The sequence below is a fragment of the Numida meleagris genome, chromosome 5 (assembly GCF_002078875.1).
Source record: "Numida meleagris isolate 19003 breed g44 Domestic line chromosome 5, NumMel1.0, whole genome shotgun sequence".
NCBI lineage: Eukaryota > Metazoa > Chordata > Aves > Galliformes > Numididae > Numida > Numida meleagris.
The window spans coordinates 55680256-55700384 of record NC_034413.1 but is presented as its reverse complement, the minus strand read 5'-3'; the positions used below and the strand labels follow the sequence as shown (position 1 = coordinate 55700384).

Below are 20129 nucleotides of genomic sequence, written 5' to 3'. Positions count from 1 at the left end.
ATCAGTAGCCTGTGGTGCCAGTATGACTATTTAAGTCTTTGGTTTCTCTAAATCACATCTCTGGCGCTTCTATCTATTAATATTACCCACAAAACTCTGCTGAACTACCTAGCTGAATCTTGTTGAAAACAGTTTGCTTTCTTCTTTAGAAAAGCTCACTGAGTAAGAGCTACAGAGTAACAACAACAGTATTTGAATCTTGCAAACCACAAAAGCAACATGAGACTTCCACGCTGCTTCATGCATTGAATATTTATTGGAGCAGAAAAGCCATGCAAGATGAATAAGCGACTTCTACCCATTCAATACCTGATTCTCACAGTTGAGTGCCCAGGCAGGCAGGCAGCACAGCGCTAAATCTCTCCTGAGGGTCAGTTACACACACTGGTTTCAGTTCTTATTTAGCCAGTCCCCAGAGACATTCCCACTTCGATTCCTCATACATGACATCTCTTCAGCCATACTTCTGAAGAGACCTTCACTCTCTATTCTGAAACTGGAAGTGAAGCCTGTGTGAGATCCCCATCCTGTGGCAGTCTGACTGGGGAAGCTCTAACATGGGTTGTGCCTCCAGAAAAATCCTTTCCCTGACTTGAACTTGGCTGAGTGCGCATCTACAGCTGAACACAAGGTACAGCTGAATAATCGTGACAATTTTTTAGAGCAAATTCAAGCTATTGTTATTGTCCCAGGTAATATTAAAATATCAATGTCATTGTAATGGCTATTATAAAAATATTATATGTATATAGAACAGTTCAGTTCAGAACTCAGCAATAAAAAGGGCATCTTAGGGTAATGTTTACAAGTTTGCCTGCCATATGCTACACTTAGGAAAAAGCACGCTAATTACTTAGCAAACACACAGAATTGTTTCAGACCTCTGGGTACATGAAATACCTGCTTTTCGCAACAGGACTAACTTTGCTTGATTCAGAAACTAAAATAGTTTCAGGTGTTTAACCTCACAGGTTTAAAGACATAACAATACAACAAATCAAAGTTGAACCATCTAGCAATGCAAACAAGATCGGTGCGTGTCTCTGATAGTTGGAGTCTGAGGGACATGTTTCTATTTTAGAGCTCATTATTTATTTAGGCCAAAGAATATGCATAGTGCTTCTCAAAATGCAACATGAAAGCGTTCCAACCTAGAAGAAGCATAAGAGCCTACAATAAGCAACGCATAAACCATCGCAGCTGAAAAACAAAAGGGCTGACATGGAGATTTGAAGAACCACCCAACTAATCTTGTACTCATCACTTTTGCAGAACTTTCTTCAGAGGCAATGTGAATTACACCTGTGTAAAAAGTACAGATTTACCCCCTGAATTTATTCATATGATTACTACTACTTCTGCTCCTATTTCTATTATGATAGCACATGCTGGCTGCTCTGAAAATCATAATTCCTCTCCTGCAGAGAGGAAAATAATAAATCAGGGCCATGTTTTTATACAGACTGGGAGCACCAGTATACATAAAGGTATCACTGTTGGCTTCTATTTGCAATGACGATAATTTCTGTATGGAATGCACTTCTGTTTCCTGTGATTAATTTCTTGTGAGTAATCCATTTTTGGACAGGTTCTTTTCTAATAGGTTGTTGAGGGATTTTTCTTTTTTTTTTGCTGCAATTTTACTTAGGATTTTTACGAATAAAATGATGAATGTTATTTCTCGTTTTTGTGTCACATACACGTAGCTTTCTAAATTATTTGTACACAAAGACAATTTTCATTTTTGAGGGAAACATAATACAGTGTCTTACAGAGGGGACATGTGTAAGGTTTTCATTAATTCTTTTGTTTTCTGCTTATTTTTTTTCTCTTAATTTAAAGGAAAATTAATTCAGACAGAATGTCTAGAGTTGATCTTTGGGTAGGGAAAAACATGATTATTATTCATGCAGCAGTGTTTATTTCCATCTGTCACCATAGCAGTTCTTTTAATAACTTATTCTACAATTAGTTCAATAGCCTTTCTGCTCCTTTTCTACTACTGCAACATTGAACTCTCTTAATCCTATAAGGTTTTCATTGTGCTTATTTGACTATCTATAAGTAAATCTATTTTGAAAGGTTTAGTAGTGTGCTGATTATATTTCCTATGCAGTTTCTAAGATTAATTTCCAAAATGCTCTTAGAAGTTACTTATACAAAATATATACAAGGTAAACTGTGAGAAAAGAAGCCACGGACTGTTTCTAGAATCTAATGAATTAGATCTTACATCCCAAATCAAGAATAAATTTTATACCAGCAGAACTTCTTTATATTTTTTCATGAGAACTTGGAGGATCCCATTTCCTCTTTAGGGAGCAGGGAGGCAGCTGAACTCCTTTGGATCAGCTGCTTTTGGAGGATTCACCAGGGAAAAATAAAATTCATGGGTCTTGCAGTCCTTCACAACCCCACTGACAGAACTGAAAGTTTTATAGCAGAGAGAGCACATACACAGTGTTTGTATTTACAGAACCTCCAGAGAACTCCTTACAAGGATAATATTTTTTTAAAAAGGACATATTAGGGAGAAGGAAAGATGAAATTTGGAATAGAAGAGAAGAAGAATAGCAGACCAATTGGTTAGGTGGCATCTATGCAGAAAAGGACCTGCTATCCCCGTGAGGAACTGGTGGTGATAAAGTCTGCGTTAGCACGGGCACAGCTGGCAGGTGTAGAGAACTCATTTAGAACTGGAACAAGCTGCCCAGGGAGGCTGTAGAATTTCCTTTTTCTGGAAATGTTTGAAACTCAGCAGGATGAGGTCTTCAGGAGCCTGAGTTAACTTTGAAGTAGACCCACCTCTGAGTACAAGGTTGAGCTAAAAATCTCCAGAGGCATCTTCCTGTTTAAAGTACTCTGAGATTCTTACTATCATGCTACGGATATGCATCCTTTTTGTTCATTGTGTCTTACCTTTTTGACTAGTTCTGTTTTGTTAATATCCCCACCTCAATGTGACAAAATCTGAGAGTTGGCATGATCATTTCCATTCTTCATTTTTAGCCTATGTGCCTCTAAAAATCTGAAGGGCAGAGGATAATTGTCTGTAAAGTCTATCTCACAAAATTACAGAGAAGAAAGGAATAAGACTGCATAAGCTGAGTAAGAATATTTTATTTCAATTTTTTTTAAAGATGAGGGAGAATGTTTTTGAAATAGATGTTTTAAATGATCACAGCAGGCTTTGAGAGCCACTGAAAGCATTTCAAATACACGAATACAGAAAAAAAAATGGACAAAAAAGCGGTTCTGATAACTGTATGGTAAAAAAGGATAATAATAACAAAAAAGGCCAGCAACATCTACGACCTGTGGAGATGCAGATGAAAAAATCCAGTTAAATAGTTCAACAACTGTTATTTTTTTAAAAAATACAGCAACCTGTCAGCAAGTGTTGTCCTACTGTTTGCTAGTTTTCATTACAAGGCTTGAGAAAAGCCCATCTACCATTCTGAAACTTTTAACAGTCTCTGAACAGGAGATGTAACTGAGAATTTTATATCTGATAGCACAAATGATAGCATCAGAATCCCAAAGCATACAAAGCTTTATAATTTTATGCCTGCAAAATGCTGTACACAGATTTCTGCAGTACTAGAACAATGAAAATGTGTTAGTATTATTAATTCTGTTAGGTCTGTCCTAGAATTGGTAACAGGCTTCTAAGTAAATCAGTGGATAGCTGGCACTGAAAAAGTCAGAAAAAAAGCTTTAGTAAGGACTAGCAAAAACTTGCTGGAATTTAAAATCCTTAATGTCTAACTGCCTTTAAAGGATTTTGCAAAAAGCGTTAGGAACCAGTACTCCTCAGTTGCTGGCAATACTTCTGGTCATCCAGCTTCTTCTGAACATGCTTTACCCTCACTCAGTATTTGAGAAAAATCCCTTAGCGAGTTACCACAAGTGAATGCTATGGAGTGGCTATGACATTTTCCTCCTCTCTCACAGGAGGCTACAACACGACATCTTAAGCAGCATCATGCTGCTGCAGAGATATTTCTGTTTGTTAAGTTTGAAGCAACCCAAAACTCACAATCTAAAATTGAGCCTTTCTCTACTAATTATTGTCTTTGTGCAAATAGGCTTGGATTATAGCTCTTGTTTCTACCACACCTCTTCCTACAGAAGTTCCTTTCGTCGTGTATCCATACAGCATCTGACTTTGCAGTATAATCATCCACCTCCTGTTTACTTATACTGAAAGAATGCCTTTCGGATGCCAGTAACACTCTGTCAAATATTCACAGAACCTAAACCACAGCATTAGATCATAGGGGGGGAAAAAAAAAAAGGAAAACGAAGTTAAAAGATTGAGTAGGTATTTCTATATTTATCAGTGATGACACAATACAGTAATGGACTTTCAACAGCAGAATTCTATTGGCCATATTTACCAAACTCAAATCTGTCAGCTCCCTTTATCGTTCCCAACAAACTTGCAGACTTGTGACCAATAAATAACCTATTATCTGCTCCAGTCAGAGCTTATCATAACACAGGGTACAGTGTATGTTTCTTCCTATTTCCAGTTGCAGCAATCAAATCGAAGGGCAGCTCAAATCTCTACTTTCATAATACTCATTTTTCATCCCAAAAAGTGGATATTGTTACAGCTGAACAGAAGCTCCAGAGGATTAAGATCCATGGGAGCAGTACGATTTCAAACATGAAGGGAGGTGGTCCCTCTCAGAAATATTAATAGGTCAGAGCTCTCTAAGATAGAAGACCCAAATGTAGCTGTAAAACATCCTTCATGCTTTTTCAGAGGATACAAAAATCTCTAATTAATTTAAGCTGAAGAAAAAAATGATACATAAAGTTTTAACATCACTGGCAGAATCTAGTGAATGACAGATGAGGAGAGACAACCACATGCTTTGTGATCTGCATGTTTTTCTCTTTTAAAAGAAATATACATGCGTATTGCTCACGACTTCATAAATTAAGTATCCTTTCTTTATGTTTAGCTTAGCCATATAAATAAGAATGACTCATATGAAAAATCACTGCATAGAACACTTTGATACAAGTAGACTATTTCATACCTCAGTTAATGTCACAGTTCCTGTGACTTCTAAATAATTGATTTGGCTTCAAGTATAAGTAGTGTATATAATAGCAGTATCCAAGGGTATGTCATGAATAATCAGCAAGAGCTTGTGTCATAATTTGCATACAAATGTATTTACAAATAAGAGAAAAGTTCTCTAAGTGTCAAAATAAAAACTGATGAATTGGAGGACTGTGTGAAATTACAACTTGACATGTAGAATTCTCTTTAGAGTATAATTCATATTCAACAGATGAGGTTGAGGCTTGATGAACATCAAGGAAATGTTTTCAAAAGCACCTTAATTAGGCAGTAAGAGATTGCACATAGCAGGGAAGATTCCTATCTTGTAAAGTCAGTCATTCTAACTTGGACAGTTACATGCAGCACTGTTTTCATCAGGAGTTTTTTAGTAGATTCCACCAGTACAGGAAAATGGCTGAGCAGACCAGAAAGCTATCAGCGCGAAGGTTTCCCTGCTAGTAACATGGGTGCAGGTCAGATGATAGTGATGATGGGGAAACTGTCAGTTTTTGAGGGGGCCAAAAAGTCAGTGAGAATCAGTGACCAGAATGTTCAGAATGATTTGATTTCCCTATGATTAAACCACAGATCTTTCTTTCATGTCTTGCCCAGAGAAGAATTTATCTTCACCAATATTTGAACACTGGGCATAAACAACGGGAGCAGAGGCATCAAGCCATATCAAAGCAGAGATTGTACCAGTCTACATTTGCATATTAAATTACAAGAGTAGCAGGAATAGAGAACTTCAGTGTTAACTGCGGGGAAGTGTGTGCTTTGGGGAAGATGCCGCTGTAGCCATAGAGAAAAGGAGACGAAGTAATGTCTAGCACCTCTAAAGAAGGAAAAAAAGGATTCTTTTGAAACTGAAATCAAATCTACATACTTTCCTTACTAGCTCTGCTTTGTAAATACTAAGCCAAATTCCAAAATGAATTTACCTTTCTTCCAGACCATGCAAATGACTTAGGGCAAGTTATACCCAACCTGATGTTTGTCAATCCTCAGTTTGCAGTTACTGGCTATCAGTGTTCTGTGGAAAAGACAGTGTGGCAGTCAATCAGCATAGAAATAATAGAAAGGGCCTAAGCCTATTTTTTGAAAGTAATAAACGATGATAAACGAACGTGGACATAAAATTTTTCTTCTTACTAATCATCAGGCATTTTACCTAATCATCAAAACTTTTAAGCTAAAGAGAGGCACCAACCAGCTCCTCTGACACCATCGGATGAATCCCATCTACCCTAGGGTCTTACATGTGTCCAGCTTGCTCAAGCTAATTCTGACTCAGTGCTTGGTATGCTTGGTAGTTTCATCCCCCAAACTTTGTTTTTAGGAATAGAGACTTACAAGACCTGAGAGACAGCTTTACTACTAAAGACAGAAATAAGGACAGTATTGCTTTTAGCACTCATTCTTTTTACACATCATTTATTATTACATTGCTTGCTTTGTTCACCAAAGGGCAACATTTTCCTAGATCTTCCTTCTGCTGCCAGTGCGCCCACGTTGTTTGGGTGGGTTTTTTTGTTTTGTTCTGCTTTATTTTTCTGTTCACATCCCTTTCAGTTTCAGATCTAGCTTAGCTTTGATCCTCCTAATTCCATTCCCGATATTCCTTCTTGATAGCCTACCCATACTTACACCAATTTTCTTCTGGTGCTTGAACTGCCAAAAGAAAGTTATGAGATTGTGAATGGGAAGGGATTGACCTGTGAAATTAAGAATGGAGGCAAAACAATGCAAGTTACAAGACTGTACTGATGATTAATTTGAGAATAATTTCCAGAGATACAACTTACAGGGCTCTATCTTATTATTACTTATCATTAAGTAACTCTGGATTTCATTTGGAAATTCACTTTTGCCTCAATGTCTGACGCAAAGTGTTGAAATCCACTAGATTACCAAAGAGAGTTGCTCAGCAACTGGGTTGCTGGATGGGCCTTTGAGCAACCTGGTCTAGTGGGAGTTGTCCCTGCCCATAGCAGGGGGATTGGAACTAGGTGATCTTAAAGGTCCCTTCCAACCCAAACCATCCTATGATTCCATGATTCTACAAACCTGAAATTTTGTGAGCAATCAAGGAGCACCATCTGTAATGTTCTGTTCAAAGTACATTACAATAAAAAACCATTGAGGAGGAATCACTTCCATTTCAACATTCGAAAACATGCACTGAAACCAAATGACAAGCTATGTATTTAATGAATCATGCTGTTCAATTAGAGGCACATATAAAAAATATGAAAAATAAGGTCATAAGAGGGCAGCATTTTTAATAGATTTCCCAAAACACCTTTAGTATTTGACAGCATTTCAAATTTTTTACTACTAGCTGAGAAATGCTTACTTGCAATGTATGTGTGTTCATCTTCAAGCTTTAGCAAGAGTAAAGGGAAAAATAATAGGGTAACTGCAGCACAGATGGGAAAAATCCCCAAAGAGCTGAATAAGCTTCAGGTAAATGCCATATTTATAAATTATTTTTTAAAAGTTCAAGTTAGTTCTTGTTATCCCAGAAGCAGTTCAATCAATCTTAGCTAAGCTGTTTTGTTTGTTGGTTTTGGTAATTTTATGTTAGTGTAATGCCAAACACATTAAGACATCAAAGTGTAATAGTAGTGGAGATAAAGAAGAGAAGTAAATCTGACAAAATAAGCAAATCTGGTAATATAATCACTGCATATTCACTACACTTATTGCCAGGCTGACATCTGTAGGGACTTCAGATATCCAAAGAATGTAGATAGATATTTGCTTTCAAGTCAACCTTTTTGGAACACTTACAGATTTAAAGAAGCATAAAGCACTATGCAGGACAGAATCCAGGTGGTCCTTTCTGTTTTCCAGGACCTTCTCTTTTAGTTTTCCATAACCCAGTGCTTTTTGTAATTCTTACAGTCATGAGCAAGTCTGCATCCTGGCAAATCTTTTTACATCTGCAGCTGCTCTTTAGAAATAACACAAAGCTGACAAGAGGAGTAAGAGGTTCCTCCCGTGTTGCTAGCTGAAAAATCAAATTCATCTTCAGGGGTGTAAGAAACAGAACACAAAGGAGTATGTGAGTTAGAGAAAATTGATGGAGTGTGGGCAAAGGGAGAGTAAAAACTGAGAAACACTTACAAAACTGGCAGGCAGCAGAGGATGAAGACAAGAGGGTCTAGAGAAATGGAACAGATTCAGGGGGAGAAAGAACAGAAAGCCCAATGCATGCTGAAAGGCGTACAGCATCCAGGTGAGACAAAAGAAACTTTACCTAAGCTCTCCTCAGCTTTGTTTGCAAAAGGTCCCAGTACACAGGGCCACTCCTAAGATGCTTTACATATTGGTACTGGCTGCCAGATGTAGAAATAGGAGTGAAAGCTGTATTTATAATGTAACAGAACACTGACTGCTATTGTAGATGAGATAAATGGTGTCTGACATTTCTCCATAAATAGCCTTTTTCATTGAACTGTACACCAGTGTTATCCTCTCGTCAACTACTGATGTTTTTCTGCAGTGTGAGACATTATGCTCTCATTTCTTTTAATATAAAAGAGGCCAAGACACTCATTATTGTTGTTTATTATCATTATTACTAATGGAGGTATTGCCCGTGGCATATATACCTATATATACGTATAGGCATATAACCATATGTCTGCTCAAGTAGATTGGAATTTGCAGTGAGGACCAGTTTAGACACTGAATGAACTCAACAGCCGTGTTCAATAAGCCGTGTATTCTGTCAGAAAAAAAAAGAAAAAAGAAAAAAAAAAACAGCTTATTACTAATGAGATGCATTATGTTGTTCAATATCCAAATAAAACAGTATTTCTCAAGTATGCATGCCTGGGGCACAAATCTGACAAACACTTAGGGAAGCAAAATGCTGTCCAAAGAGACAGTGATTAATAAAGACCAGTTGAGGGGAAGGGAGGAGTTATTTCCACATTCTGAAATACTGGCTTTGCTATACCCGTTTCTTGCAGTGGGTCCAGAACCTTGCCTGTACTCTAGGGAGAGCTACAGGATACCCAGAAATACAGGCAGGGTCTCTGCCCACTGGCTGAGATATTTACGCCTTACATGGATGTTACCGGGAGCATTGCAAGCTTTTCTCAGTTACCAGTATGACACCTAGGCATCTTCAGTTTCTTTAGCTGGGACTGATGTATAAATAAGTATCACAGTGAACTGTCATTACATTTTGTAACATGTCTGCATAACATTTTAGCCTGGTAGCACACTATGGATATTAATTCAAAGATAATTTATATTGTTCAATTAACATAAAAATATTTTCACAGGCTACAGTACAGAATAAAGAAATTAAATTGCTTTTGTCCTCTGTGGGACTACTAGTGGGAGAACCTACAACTTGCTATGTCCATACAGTGAAGCTTATCCAGCTTGCCCGCTCCTTGAAACCATCACCTTTACAGAACCGGTGGCACCTGGTGCAAAGCCACAACCACCTGCTTCTCTCTGCTTACTTCTACTTCCCTTGCAGAAAAGTGCCCTCATTGATTCGGAGATATCACCTCCAACAGCATCTGGCACTCGTGGAGGTGAGTTCTATGCACAGGAAACTCTCTGAGTAACTTAATTCACCCTTGCTGCTTCTAATCTATTTTTTTTTAACTGGCCTGAACATACCTGCCAGAAAACAGGAAGTCAGAACATAGCGGAAGTCATAATGTTTAAGAGAAACACTTAGATGGTGAAATTACTTTTTTTTAAAAAATACTTCCAAGAATTCCTACAGAGTTTAAAATAAACAAATTTTTATTGTATATCTCATAGCAGTTACAAATATAAGAGCAAAGGCAGAAAATGCTATAATCACTATTAAATGATATATACATACAGAATGCTCTCCTAATGAATTTCTCTTCAGCAAATTCTACAAAAATTTTTCATGACATTTGGTAACTTTGTATTTTCTCCTATGCTTTCCCCTATTCAAATATGTCTATATATTCCAAATACAGATGTACTTCAGATTTCTCCTCCAGACTGTTCTTTATTTCTTAAGGAACATTTATTTTTAGCACTTAATAGCCTTGTTATTTATAATCAGCATTATGGCATTGTCTGATTTAAATATTTCTATTGATATGGTAAGATTTGTTTTAAAAGTAATTAAATCACAGAGTAATTTTAAAATTCATGGCATTCCATTTAGCATAATGGAAGAGAAACAAGTAATGATGTTTTTGTAACAAAAATGATGAATTCAGTTATAAGGCTTGTGATTTACTAGGCAACATATTTTCTTTAAATGACTTTATAATGGAGAAAGAAGTTTAAGTCCAAAGAAGTGGAGCATAGTGATACCTGATCCCATCTGATATCGCCCAGACAGGAGAAGGGCTGACCACTGGGATGATGCATTGGGAAAGCAGTCTGGACAGAGCACAAACATGTAGGGAAAGAGTACAGAATAGGTTGTGCCTATTTCTGCTGCTTTTTATTGTTCTCAAGTAAATGAACATTAATTGGGAAGAAGCATTGTTACGTACTTTGTGACATTCTGGGTACATGCTCTCAAGTCTCATGAGGCCTAGTTTAAATTCAAATTAATCCTCAACTACACTTAATTAGCATTGCTGTAGCTCATTTTGCTTTTCCTGTTGTAAGGGAAAATGTGATATCTTACAGTTTTGCTGTTTTCGAATGTTAAAATATATGATGGAGGTGAAGAAGTGATTTGGTAGCTGAATGACTTCCTGGCAGGAGAGAATCTGACAGGATGGCATTTTACTAATTAAGAAGAGTGCTGGACTAACCAGATGGGAAAAATACATACTGAAACTTTTTTTCTTTCTTTCTTTCTTTCTTTTTTTTTTTTTTCTAAGACAATGTAGAAATAAACAAGGACAACAAAGGGCACGCAAAGAAGAACTGGTAAGTAAGGCAATTTGCAAGTATAAAATAAACCTACGTTAATGAGATAATAACCAAATAATCCTGCTTTAATCAGATCATAAATTAGGCAGGAATCAGAAGCCACTGATGTGAGCAAGGTATTTCTGTGCTTGAAACCCAGCTCTAGCACAAATGTTCATGCAGTGTGACTTCTGGCAGATCAGTCAGAACTAGATCTACACAGACACTTAAGAGCCTAAATGCAGTATGTAGACACCACTGAGATCTTTGGAATACATAAATAAATAAATAAACAAAACTAGGAATTCCAGAGATTTTGCATCTCCTTTAGAAATGGAGGAAATAGCACAAATCATTCCACAACACAAAATAAGAAATGTGCTTACAAATATGCCAACAAGCTAAAAAAAAAAACAGCAATATATATGTATTTTTTAACTACCTTTAATTCAAGGAAGTTTCTACTTTATATTCCCTAAGTCAAATTACTGAGGAACGTAAAAGAACAGAAGAATGATGTTAAAAAAAAAAAAAAAAAAAACTGTATTCTGTTAATATCTCTGTACTAAGACAAAGACAACTGAAAGAGTGGTCTGCTGTTTAATGAAGAGAAACAAAAGGAAACTATTAAAGATGCTGTTGGAAAGGCTGATACTTCTTTTACTTCTTTCTTCAGCAGAAGGGTCAACCTCAGTCAGCAGGATAAAGTTAGTGTCAGTGACAACAGCAGAAGAATTCAGGTTAGAATTATGACTTTGATGACTGTTTTCAAATGAGCTGGGCTTGAGGAAATTCCTCTCAGGATACTCAGAGATAACAGAGTAAAGGCATTTCAGAGCTGTTAGCAATTGTCTTTGAGAACTTGTGGAGAACAGATGAGCTTCTAAAAGGACAAAAATGGACAGATATCATGTTCATCTCTAAGTGGGAAGAACAGAAGAAACCAGAGAATTACAGAGTGGCCCGCTCTACATCCATTCAGAGAAAAATACTGGAACAAATAGTTGAACAACTATACATAAAAGCTTAAGCTTTTGTCCTGTTTTAAGGATATAAAACAGTCAGCATGCATTTATTGAAAACTATGGTTGAAAGTCTCAGCTGGAGCATATTGTCCAGTTTGTTCATTGTACATTGTGGAAAGAGTGGTTCAACTGAAGAATAATTAGAGATTTAGAAAAAAAATCTGTAAGGGAGAACAGAAGGTCCCTTGAGAGGCTGTGAAATCTTTATCACCAATATAGATCTTCAAAACAGGCAAACATATGTTAGAAATGGTTTAGGTAAAGCTGATTCTGCCTTTGGCAAGGATGGTGTCTTCAGAGGGCTGGTTCTAGGCATCGGTAAAATAGAAAATCAGTCAGTAAAACTGATTGTCAAAAGCAGCAAAGTGGGAATACCCTACTGCCTACCATGCCATGAAACATGCAAGCACTGTTAGAATGGAGGCTTGAACCCTTTGGGACTGGAGAATTGTAGTCTCTGTGGTCTGCCCCAACTACTCCATGCAAAATCAAATTTTCATATCCAAAAGACACAACTAGAAAGGACTCAGAGCTACACAGACAGCAGCTCTACTTAAGGCATTGCTTTTCAGTTAGCCCCATACACTGTGTAGGAAGGAAGTTACATACTGGAGGCTGCAGCAGCTGGTACCAAAACCCTAATTTCCTTTTGTGATTCTTGTCTTTAGCTACTCTACTACGTGCCAAGGAAGAGATAGATTTATAGAGCCTTGTGAAGATGAATTAATGTCTCTATAAAAGACTATCTCTGTTAGAAAATGATTAGCACTCAGGATTTGGAAGTTCCACTGCCAGTTTCAAGGCTGGCACAGTAACCAGTGGGTTACTGTGTTTGTCACAGTAAGTGGTAACAGGCAGGAACTGAATAGTGACTGGTGCACGAAGATACACGAGTAGGAGTTGGTAGGCTAGAAAATGGTGCATGGTCTCTGAAGAATTTGGAGAAGAAATTTAAGATCACTTCTGTAAGTTCCAGGCTACAGTGTAAATCATATCTTCTTAAAAGAGGGCTTTACAGAGAGCTGTCAACCCGACTGTATGCAAAGTAAAGCCAAGCACCAGGAAGGAAAGCTCTGGTACTTCATTTTCTTATTATAAACTAACCTGAAATCTATCACTATCATCCATCTTTCCTGGCTTTATTCCTCATATTAAAGCTGCCTTTCTATAGTGTTCTCCCTTTTGTGATCAAAAATGGAGATGTTAGTCACTGTTGCAGGGAACGAATTCTTAGTTCTGTGTACAATTCTTCCACGTGATTTAATACAATAAGCTGAGTGCAATGCAATCTAAAAGCAGTGGCAGGTGTGTACTAACACCATAGCAATTGTCAAAACCTAGCCAAATAAGTATATTTCCAAATGGCGCAGGCAGAAAATAATGCAAATTGCAACACGCAATTTTAAGAAGCCTTCAGTGTATATGTACTGATGGAAATTGTTAATTAATACAGACAAATTAACATATAATCACTTTTTAAGAGTGTGGCAGTTTTAAGTCTTTCTGTGATTATTCAGATCTTCAATACAAGCCAAAATTCTTTTACATCTTTTGCTTCCTGGAAGCCAACAATAAATGGAAACAATGTGAGAAGAGCAGGTGTGTTTTCACTCAGAGGAAGCAGCTACGGATATGAAAATGACTTAGCAGCTGGTGAATAAGAAGACTGAAGCTGTGCCAGACAAAGTAAGTGAGTGTGTGTGTGTGTGCATTCATTTTACCACTGATTATACAAAAAGGCCCAAACTCATTGATCATGTAGTTCTCTCCCTGCTTCACCAGGAATAAATATTTAAGTGGCACAACTATTTCAGAAAGTTAGTTATTAATAGTGATGCATTTTCTTCATTGTAACTGAGAATACACATTGAACATCCTTTTCTTCTTTTTATACCTTCTTCTTTTCATTCCTGTTTACAGCATGGTGAGAACAGCTATCACTTGCACGAAGGTGGTCTGCATTTTTGTTTGACATTTTGTCTTCTTAGCTTTACAGATGCGGCTGTGTTCAAACAAGTGCAGTGCCAGCACACTGAACCTACATGGGATATAACTTGAAGCTTTCTCTTCTTGAAGCTGGGAAAGATTTACCACAGAAATTCAGCAGGATGCTTTGTCTTTGGTGTATGAGGATATCAACAAGTTTTAGTTAAAACTTGAGAGGAATGACTGTTTGATGACTGTTCATACCTTTTTGTTTTACCTGGTGATAGAATTTCAGTGCAGTGGTGTGCAGTAAGATTTACAGGAACGCTTCCCTGAGCACCTTATTTTGTCTTGCACACTCTGAGCAGTCCAGCTCAGAACCACCAAACTCTCAGAGGATGACAGCGAGTGACCAAGAAAAGCATGCTGTTGAAGTCACAAAGCTATCTTCTCATTTTTATAAAACAATTTAAAATAAAACAGGAGGAGCTGGAACAACTACATCAACAAGAGAAAGACTGAAGAAATGAATCATTCCAAAATATTTTTTCAGAATGCAGAGAGACAGAAATACTTACTTTTGAATTCCACGATACCATACAATCAAATAATGTTGAAAGAAAGTACACCAACCCAATGTGTCAGGGAAGTTATAGATACATTTTCAGTTTCATCCTGTAAATAATTAAAGTGGACTTGTATTTTCCTTAAAAATAAAATAATAAAAAAAATAAAGAAAACAAATCAAAGCATTTTAGTAGCTTTCCCTAAAAATTTGCCTTTAGGAGGAAGCTTGGAATGTTTACACCATTGCATGAATCTTATGCATAGTTGAATTGATCCATAACTAAAGAAAACTAGGAAAAATTAACTTGTATGCTTGGAGATTCTTTTCAAAGCTCCTGGATTAGATAAGCAGCATTAACATTTTAGATGTTACCACCATTTAAATAATGGGGAAAACCTTTAACCAACACAGGTTTTGAGGCCTTTTTCCTGTGATCTGTTCGCAACCCACTGAACAAGAAGGTTACCTTGCTGTGTATTCACATCGATCTTCCTTCTGCTAAGCTTTGTGAGCAGTTACAGTGATAGCTACCAACAAAAGCCATGAAATTATGGAGCTGATCTGTCGGTCACCACACTGTAACCGTAAGCATAGTCAAAGACAAACTATGGAAAGCATCTTCAGAAACCTGTTGTAATTCACTGAAGACCATCTATGAAAGTGTCAGCATTTCATCTTTCAACTGGATATTCTGAAATAATAAAAAATATATATTCTAAATGGATGTTGCAAGATCTTTTGGAGCTCCTGCAGTAGCAATGTTCCCTATCCTTCCACAGTATCCTCTCTTTTACAGAAGATCATTTAATGCAGAGAAATTCCTACACATTTGTATCAGCATGAAGTCATTAACATAAGAACATATGCCACGTTGGTTCAGACCCATCTTCTCTTCAGCAGTGGCTAAAAATCAATGCCCTGGGAAGAATAAGAACAGGGCAAGCATATGTAATGTTTCCTCAGAGCCTTCTCCCAGCTGCCAGCTATTTTCAGGTCAGAGAACTTCCTGAGATTGATGCTGCCTGTCTCTTTAGTTTCCCTCAGTGAATCTCTCCAGTATTTACTTGTCCAGTCTCCCCTTGAACACATCCAACGTTTTCACATCCTGAACAGCTTTGACAAGAAGTTCCACAGGTGTACTAACACAAGTCCATTAACTTAATGACTTTGCATTAGCACCTGTCTCTTCCTTTTCCCCAGACTCTAGAAGTTTTTGAGACTACAGAAACAAAAGTGATACCATGGAAGCTCTAATCTTGCTGCAGTACATATCTCCACCTTTTTTGCAGGAGGGGGAAAGAGGTCAAAAAAATCCCAGAAACTATATGCTTTATTTCAAATACGTCTCTTTTTTTTCTCCTTCCTCCATTCTTACTCCACGCTGACAGCCTGATAAATGGCTTGGAATCAAACACTCAGCCAAAAGTGCAAAGGCTCCTTATATCAACCATGTTTTCTTAAATTAGATGCTGAATATAATGTAGCTGTGTGTAAAACAGCTACAAAATTTACTGAATGTTAACAAGGAACTTAGGGAGAAGGCCTATGTCATGTAGTTGATATCAAAACATCTCAGTTCTTTACACTGGCAGGCCTGAGAAATTAACATTTAGGTGTAAAAGCTCCTGAGTATTTGTCTTCATGGCACAAAAATAATTAAAAAAAAAAAAAAAAAAAAGGCACCACTGCTAGGGAAAATGAGTTTGTCAAGGTAAACATTTTCCCTCCATTGTTCTACAGTTTTCAATGGTTTCATTAAACATTGTTTCCTTGGGGAAAATAGAAAATAAAGACATAACGGGGATGAAACCTAACCTGAGCGCAAGGCTCTGCATAATTAAGTCCCTTTGGATCCTAACTGAGAATCAGTGGATTGGCTTTGTGCTATTCTCCTGGAAGATGTATTTAAGATTCTGTGTTGTTGCACTCTTTCTGGATGTACCACAAGTTACATTCTCTATAGATCAATAGCATTGCGTTTACAAAGCTGTTGCTACTTTCTACTGTTGCCATTATCATTACTGGCTGTTAACATCCAGTTTAAAAGTATACATTAGCTACAATAATTACGGTGTATGTCAACTGTTTCCAAGCACGTAGGTTTGCACTGCTCTCTTTAGATGCAAGGTAACATTTTCTCAGGACAGCGAGCCTCCAGAAAGCACTGGAATCACACATGGAAGTAAAGCAAGGTCCAAAGGCAATTTGCAGGCTGCTGCAGCTAACGCCTCTGTCACAGGATGGCTGCCTGCTTGCAGCTGCAGTCAGAAAGTTCTCCAGTTGGGTATTTCTGAGTGGAAGTTCCCTGCTAATATTAGTCATAACCAGTGCTGACACACAGAACTGCATTTCATAATCCTCTTGACACTCCTTCCAGATAACAAAAAAAATTGCCTTTTCTCTTACCAAAAAAAAAAAAAAAAAGAGAGAGAGAGAGAAAAGAAAGAAAAGAAAATACTCTTGAAGATATTATAAAGAGATTCAAACCTTTGGTTTCTACAGTTTGTAAAGAGAATGGGTACATTACACTTATCAACTTCAACATCCTGATGCATGGAGAAAGTATTAGATGAGTTGCAAACTCTATAATTGTACTAACACTGCTTTTAAATTGCTTATATCGCACCTAGATTGTTCGTTTGAATAAATATTCTTCAGATATTCTTCAGTTTCTGGAAGGCAGGTTTTGTCTGTTGCTACCCATAGGCAACCTTACTTGCATTGCACATCCTTAGGTTTCCACAGGCTCATCAGCTAGCTAATTCAGCTGTTGGGAAAACAAAATAAAATAAAATCCTCCCTCACCTTCCTACTATGGAACTACAACATTCATTCTAAATTAATCCACAGTTCTTCCTTTCTGATCCAGACAAGGCACTTCAGTAGCAAAACTGGCTTTTTATTTTATTAAATCGAGTAATACCAGAGCGGGGCACAGACCCTGGAGGCTCCTCGCTCTGCCCTGCGCTGCCTTACGGAGCCGCCGCGGAGTAGCGCTGGGAAAGGTTTAAACATCTGACGTGAGCCCCCTAGCGCCTGAACGAGTGGCTACATCACGGAGCTCCAAGAAACATTGCAACCTTTCTCACAGCGGGCAGAAGTCAATTTGTATCTAAGCTTTAAATTGTATAAAGGAATCCGATTTAATCTGTCACTGAAATTCAGCCTTTTGGCAACTGTTACCCTGCAAGCCCTCCTTCAGCTGCGCGCTCCTCTCCACGCTTTAACACAGTTTAAGAACCAAGTAAACGCGGCGGTCATCCCACGCTAACCCCTGAGTAAAAACACCGTAACAGTGCGTTTCTGGTAATGTCAGACATTGACCTGAACACAGATGATGTGAGATATTTATATGGACTGCTTGACTTGGTCAGTGCAAACTCTTGAATTTTCTCTCTGAAAAAGAATCAATTTGCTAAATTACCAACTCAACTAACAATAGTGATGCTCCCAAGTATATTTAGGCAAAAGAAGACTCTGAGTCTGAAGACAAAGTGAATTAGAATGATACAGACACGAACTTCTTTCCTGCCACTCCCAAACTCTAGGTTAGTCACTTGCAACATCCTTTAAGCAAATTAGCAGATTACTAAAATCTTCAACTCTTTTCATCTATATTGAAATAGCCTTGCTTTTCCTACTCCTATATTAAAAGCTACATCTGGAAAAGCAATTCTACCTTAAAGACATAAAAATGGCAAATGTTGATGTGAGAAATACAGAAAATCGTTATTGGAATAGCTGTCAGGAGGGAAATACAGAGAATGAGGAAGGCAAGAAACAGAAAGAGAAAGCAAGATGAGGAAGAAAAGGACAAAAACAATCGGTCGTAAAGCAGAAGCTACTCTTCTTTTAAAAGGTCAAACTTAGACATCAAGTTAGCTACAAATAGAGATTTTATACTATTTTCACAGATATTCTTTTCCTCTATTTAGCAGTTTATTCAAAGGGTTGGAAATCTCTAAGAAGGTCAGAGCAGCCTACTGTAAAGCTTGTAACATACATTTTCTCATAGTGGCCAGGAATTGTAAAAAAGAAAAAAAAAAAAAAAGATTAAATCACAATCCTAAAAAATGAAGTTCAAGGGAAGGCAGCTTCTCTTGTATTTTATTGCGAAAGGATATTTCTAACAGAGTACCAAAAGAATAATACATTTCACTTGGAAAAGCAAAGCTTTGTTTGTAGATGGTTGTCAGCTTTGCTGACAGGTTTGAGACCTTCACAGCAAAATTACATCAAGTACATTTCTAGAATTTAATTAACAAACTTTTGTTTCCTACTGAACCACCAACACGTGCAATGGCCATGTCTCACAGATGGCATATATGTTAGGTCTCTGTTCAAGTTCATGCACACATAATCTTAGCTGATACCTCTCACCATCAGATAACCTACTTGTATTTTTCCACATATTATCTCTTTTAAAATATAGCGTCAGTTAGATTGTATTTCCATACACTGATCTAACATGAAGAAATAATTTTTTTTTCAGTTGCTAAAAGAGATATCCATTATCATTTTAAGTGCAGAACTACTTGGGATGACTGAATACATTTTTTAAAAAAGCATAGAAATTAAGAAGAAATGATAGCTTCTTTTTTCTTCCTTTCTCTCTTCTTTTTTTTAAGCAAAGAGCTGGTTAAATGAAACCTGAAGTTGGACATCTCGGTTTGTTAAGCTAAAGGCTTCTGAAGGAGGGAATTTAATCCACCTTTCTTGGAAACATGTTTAGCAAGCAAACCCACTCCAAATCCCAGTAGTTCATCAGAACCTCACCCCAAGTTCTTAAAAGTGGCTGAGCAGGAAATGCATTTATTAGCTCATTAAGCTACCTGCCTACAAGTCTATCTAGTCTTAACAAAGACCAAAAAAGCCCAAAAGACTTAGGAGGAAAAGTAAATTATAATGGAAGTAATCTTACAAGAAGTACAGCCGTACCAGAGGCTATGTTTGGGCTCAGTGGTCACACACGAGGTCTGTAAGGTTGCCTCACCTGGAATGTGAAAGCCAGTAGCACAGGTTCTGATCCAACAGCAGGCAAAGAGATGCTCTGGCAGAAAGAACACCACAGCCTGTGTGCGTACAGCTCTGGGGCTCAGACACAGCTGAGGCCAATGCAAAACCCAGAACGCTTCCCTACTGCTGGCTTTGTGGCCAGCGCCCTGTGTAAGTATATGTAAGGAACCCTATATTTTCTCCCATTGACTCTGTCAGCTTCAGGAAAAATTATTCCCACGCGTGACCTAAAGAAAAAAAAGGGCTTGTAACAGCAGCAAAGAAAAAATTGTTACATGTATTTTCAATGTATTCCTATGTGTACTGAATTTTGCCTGCATGAATCCAACGCAGGAAAAAAGACGCTACTTCATTTACTTTCAAAAATAAAAGCAAAAGTACGGTGAGATTGGAAAGTTTAATTATGTTACGAACGTAAGTACCTCTCTCTAACACGGAAAGACTGAAACAGAAGGAGCTCAGAAGCCCCGCGGGACCGCTGGCCACGAGCACGGAGCACACCCCCGCTAGAAGAGGGAGGCCCCAGCAGCACCGCAGGGCAGCCGAGGGGAGCCCAGCGCCGCCAGGCGGAGCGCGGGGCCTGCGCGGAGGTGCCGAGCCCAGGCCCGGGGCTGCCCCCGACTGGCAGCCGCCC

General features: G+C 37.9%; 1 long non-coding RNA gene across 3 annotated transcripts in view; it reads right to left on the bottom strand.

Moving 5' to 3' along the window:
* The window catches only part of LOC110399710, a 124195-nt gene extending 104205 nt beyond the window's left edge, over positions 1-19990 (bottom strand). For all 3 annotated transcript variants that reach the window (XR_002439369.1, XR_002439372.1, XR_002439373.1), the window contains exon 1: positions 19473-19990. This is a non-coding gene — a long non-coding RNA (uncharacterized LOC110399710). The remainder of the gene's footprint in view (positions 1-19472) is intronic.